Here is a 5,885-nt window from a genome sequence, read left to right as displayed (position 1 = left end):
CACACCTGGGGGTAAGTGCATGGGGCAAAACGTTACACAACTGCTCACAGGAATGCTTGATCATGTGGCGGAAAATATTTAATCCAGCACTAGATTGAAACTCCCAAAACCATCACTCTGTTGAATTTATCCCTGCTGCACATTCCCTGTACATCTACGTCTTACCATAAGTACATGGTACCAGGAAAGAATCAGAGGTTAAGGGAAACAAAACACCGTGGAAATCACACTGTGGAAGATTCATAACCCTGGTGATAATGATGATGATGATGATGATGATTGTGTTGATAATGATGATGATGAATTTGGTAATAAACTGGATTCTTTCCAGTCATTATACCAGTGTGTTGGTGAGAGCGGGGATTACATGTTGTCAGGCTCAGCAGTGCTTTCATTATGAGATCGCAACAGAGAAATGGCAAGAGGCAAACAAGATTGCATTTGACAAAGAGTGTGAGGGTGGCAGAGTGAGAGAGAGCACATGTGTCAGTTCTTGTTACCAGCACCCTCCAGTCTTTATTTACATTGTAAATGAGCAGTAGCAGCAGTGGGTTGTGGGATTAACAGTCGGTCAGCAGTAGTGAAGCATTAACTCAGAAATAGTTCAATATTCTCACTGCAGGAACCTTTGCTCTCAACTGGTGCTGTCCCCTGGAGATTACACGCACGCACACGTGCACACACACACACACACACACACACACACACCATTCTCCAGTCTTGCTACAGAAATCTTTGGCCCTGTCTCCCCAAAGTCTCCATAATTCTGTTCAAATTATAGTGGTGGTTTCACGTTCACCGTGAAAAGTCGCAACATTTCTGACACTACAGTACTGTTGCACAATTATTCTACATACTGCATCTCCCAGGATGACTGTAGCCCCACTTAGGTGAGTAGCCGACTTATCTGGAAGTAACTGGATTCAGTGACTTTCACAAATTCAGTGCTTGTAAATTTGCCCTGGGTGCTCATTTGAACTTTCCGGCGTCATCATAATTACCGAAGGATGTTTTAAGTTAAAGGATGAATCTCCACATATTATATCCTGTGAAACTATCTGCTCTGCTGCTCGAATCTACGTAACACGGACGCAAACTTCGTGGCTGCACGCGCACACACTTAAAACTCTTTCCTCCGAAGTTTGTCATCAGTGACTCTGATAATGAAATGACTCTCGCCACTTTAAACAACGAATGCACCCCCCGGTGAGTAAACAATTTTGAATTTGCCATAAAGCAAAGAATGTTGACCTCCACCCCGACTGCTTTTTGTCACACAGGTCCATGCGCGCGTCCCCACCCCGAGGTAAATACATAAATCAATATATAATTGTCCATTTAATTTGAAAACTCACCCGCTATCAGAAAAACGTCGATTTCCACGCCGCGAGACTGTCTTCCAAGTCGCCTACTTCATGGTTTTAAAGCCGGATTAAATAAAATTGGTAAAATAGCGGGTGTGTGCCCAGCTGCAGTGGTCAGTTCCTCTATTCGCTGTGTACGAGGAAGTAAACTTAGCAAGTATTGTAAGAATAGCAGTAATAAAAGATCCGGAAGTAGCGATGGTATCTATGCAAAGTCCCTAAGGGCGCGACAGAAGCAGGCGGCTCAACAGAATGGTGCGTTTAAACACGGGACAGGCAAAACCATACATTTACGTTTTAAAATCGTGGGACATAAACAGTATCTCTCTCCAAGACAAAGGAGGGGTAACCTGCGCGCACATTAGTGTCCCAAGTCAGGTGAACCATCGGACATTGTCACTGGCCTTAAACCGTCGCCTCGGGTCATTTCTCTTTGTGTCAAATACACTGGAGATGGAAATTGAAAGCACCTGCAGCCCAACCAGAAGAAACCACGCGACAAACGGAAGAGAAAGTTTATTCTAGCGCGGCGTCGACAGCACCACGTTTTATGTTTCTGCTGATGAAAAGTTATAGCTGCAGTCAAGTGCTGTTTGTGCAATTTTGTTCGCACGAAGTACATTTAAGTAAATTAAATCCAGTTTTGGTGCCAAAAATTTTGCCATTGCCCAAGATCAATGAAGTACGTTTTATACATTTATATATAGAATCATTCATGATGAAGATAGAAATACCGGAAAGCGTGGTCGGTGAAACTTAAGACCGAAAATTTGTTTCTAAAAATGTAGTTTCATAAAAATGCTATTTAAGAGCTATTGGCCAATATAAAATGTATTTTCTCGAGGAAATAATACTTGAATAATACGTGCTGTGTCTTAAGCACGTATTATTCAAGGATATTTACATGAATTTATTTATATCAGTTGGCTGCCCCTTGCCCAAGGAAAACAGCTTCTTCATGGAATTTAACCCGATGATTTGCATAGTCAGCGTCACCTTCCCCTCAATTTGCATCTGGTTGGGTTGAGCTGGTCTCAGTTTTCAATGAAAGAAAAAACGCGCATGGAAAACGGTCCTTCTATTATAGGCTCGGCATCGGCTTTATATCGGCTCAATCTTTCAAAATGGAAACTGCCGAAAGAACATTTTGCTTTAAATCGTTAGCTAATCCAGCAACAGGTTGAACTAATACCGAGTATCAAGTAACAGGATTCTTTGGGCCTGTATAATAAACTCTTGACACTAGATTTGATGCTTGTGATCAAAGTACTTGACTGTGTCCAGTACCAGTATACAGCTGTAGTTTTTTTTAGCATTGTTTCACCAGTCAAGTCTGGCAAGCACTGAAATTCACCCTGACCAGCGTTCAACAGTGAGTCTTGCCCAGTCACTCTTGACAAGCCACAGATCTGAACAGAATGAGGTATGGTCGTGGCGCTGATGACAATACACAATTCCCATGAGAGAAGCCTTCATTCTCTGGCTCCGTTTTTACAGAGCGACAGTGCACGGGTCCCTCTGCTTTTGTGTTGGTCGACGTAGTGTAGGTATGGAATACCACCAGAGCCTCACACACTGGTGATATACATTCCAGTGGTTGGACAAAAACTGCTGGTGGAAGAACATTGCTTGTAGTTGTTGTGGTGTATTCTACACATAATCCCGTAGTTGCTTACACTTGATAGCCTTCTTTCCCGATTCAATACGAATTGGCATCAGCCAGAATATTTAGAGAGTGTCTATTTAAAGATTGTCAGCAGAACCTAACCGACTGTGCCACCAGAGACTCTCCACCGATGTATGCCTTCAGCTTTAGAGTGGTTGGGTTTGTCCCCAAAAGACAAGCGTACACTGGGGAGCAGCCTTGTACCCGCAGGTGGAATGCTGCCTATCATATGTGAGCATCACAAGAGTTCTGACATAGATTGTATCAGGATAGCCAGAGTTATTTTCCAGTGACTCTCTCCATTGTGTTTAGCTAAACGGAGTGCCTGTCTGCTGGCTTACATGGGCCTTTTGGGCTAAATATACATTTGACGCCTGATCTCAAATCAATGCCATCATCTGCCCACCTTATTTTGAGTGCTTCTATTTCTTAAGCTCCCCAGTTCAGTCCCCCGATTATGGGATTTTTTTTTTTGCTCGTTTGCTACTGTTACACATCAGTAAAGAAGAGGGGGAAAAGACGAACACGCACATCCTCATTGTTAACTTCCTGTTCTCGCTGTTGCTATCGTGATAATACATGGTCTGGTGTCAGTCTCTCGGTGGGAGGTACTTCCTGTTAAAATGCGGGCTGACTCTGGAGCACTCTTCAGCGCTGCGTCCGGAAGCGTGCCAGATCAGTGCCACACACCATGCTCACACATTAGCCAGCTCAGAGCAGGTTCCTCTGGAGGGTCACAGAGGGCTGTGCATGGAAATGGCCCAGAGACCACTTTGCAGATGATCCCTAATGATCTCTGTCATGACCTCTGTGAGTTCCAGTTCCATTATGTTCCATGTTCCTCTATAGACACACACATACACCACCCATACATGCACGCATGCACGCACGCGCACACACACATATGCAAACATGCACACACACACACAAGCACACACACACACACGTACACGCACACACACACACACGCACAGAATGCATGCAGACACACCACCTCACAGAATTCCAGCACGGGCAGTCCGGAGCGACTGAGAAATGTTGCATTGTCCATAGTGCCAAGGCCTCTTGTGAATCTGTTAACGGGTCTGACAATGCAGCATTCACTCTCCCTATGTATTCTCTCTGCCTCTCTCCAGAAAGTGAAGAGTGGCTTTATTGCCCACTTCTCAATGAATTGAACTTGTGCTGCCAAAGAATGCGAGAAATGATAGGATGTGACATCATCTTGGTCTTAGCTGGCACCACACGAAAACATTTGCTGTTGATTTCTCCGCATGAGTCTAAAAACATGCAATTGTTTTTCAAAAGAATGAGAAGTAAAGGTGGCATTTTTGAGGGAGGTGACGTAAATCTACAATCCATCAATCACCACAGCTCTAAAGTAGTTCAAATAACATTTAGAATACTTACATGTGCATTTTTTTATATTAGAGAACCACATACCCTTGTGAAAGTTATTTGAAATGATATCGCCAGGCTAAACTTCTCACTACAGAGACTCTTCAGTCTTCATCACCCTGAGTTATCAGCATGTTGCTGATCTTGCAGCTGCTCAGAGCTTGCCACTTTGTTGCGCAACATTCTGCATGACCTCAATATGTGATACCCTTTAAATTTCAGGCAGAATTCTGGTATTGATGAGGGGCTGTATTATGAATCATTTTACCCGCGTGTTAAGAGTGTGCAAGTAATTTCTTTTTTTGTATGCTAAGCACCTTTTACTCACCTGCATGCATTCTGATTTTGAGTGTACAAGTCTCAGTGAAAGAGATGCACATTATGAGTAGAGTTTCATTCTGAAGTGGATATTTCACCTCCCTATTCTCCATTGCTGTTGCGTGCAGTTCTCAGACTACTGTATGAAGTGTGAACAGATATAGAAAAAAGTGATCAAGTCCCTCAAAAATGGTAACAGATGTGTCACCTGTATGCCATTTATTTCTGCATTCTGTATTGTTATTAAAGATTAGCTCTGAATTGCATTATGTTTCATTTGTCTTATATATTGTGACCTTTTTTATTTTGCTTTATGTCATTATAAATACTGTGTCAGAAAATGTAAGAATATGCCAATATGCCCTGTAATTAGCCTTATTGATATTTCAAAGCATCAAATACAATACTGAACCCCAAGATCCCACCCGACCCTGCTGTAACAGGTGGAGGATGGATCTCCTTAAAGGATCGAGGAGAGCAGGTAGGCTTGGCCTGGGGATGCAGAACCTTAATCATCAGTTGTTTTACTCAGCAGCAATCGGACTGCCGACAGATGCTGCTGATTGGGCTCTTGTGTACTGTTACGTTATGGTCGAGGTATCACCTCAGTTCAATCACCTTCAAATTTCTGAGATGAGATCGCGTGACCAAAGTCACGACTCCTGCACTGCTCCCCGGCAAAAGAGCGCTGTCAGGGTAGCTAAGTGGAGTAATTCCACATACTTCCTGGTTCCCAAAAAGGATGGTGGACTCTGTCCTATAATGGACCTACGGTGTCTCAACTATTATGTAAAAACCTTCCCCTTCAAGATTTTAAATTAAAGCGCAGCTTGGAGAATGTGCAAGAGGGAGAGTAAAAGCTGTACATTTCTACATACCAATCTGTCCAGGGCACTGGCAGTTTTTACACTTTGCCTTCAGGATTGAGGCCTTCTGATTCTCAGTTGTCCCTATAGGGTCTCTAATGATGCTAAAACATGTTCACCCAGTGCCTGGGAGCCTTCTTTCACCTGGAAGGGGTAAAAATCCTCCTCTCTTTCTCGGAGAAATGACTGATCTGCACTCATTCATGTAAACATGCTGTTGCAGATGTGAATTGAGTTGTGACAGTGTCCTCCGCCTAGGCCTCATGATCACCA

This window comes from Megalops cyprinoides, chromosome 13, assembly GCF_013368585.1.
Source record: "Megalops cyprinoides isolate fMegCyp1 chromosome 13, fMegCyp1.pri, whole genome shotgun sequence".
NCBI classification, from domain to species: Eukaryota; Metazoa; Chordata; class Actinopteri; order Elopiformes; family Megalopidae; genus Megalops; species Megalops cyprinoides.
Note: the sequence above shows the minus strand (reverse complement) of the source record.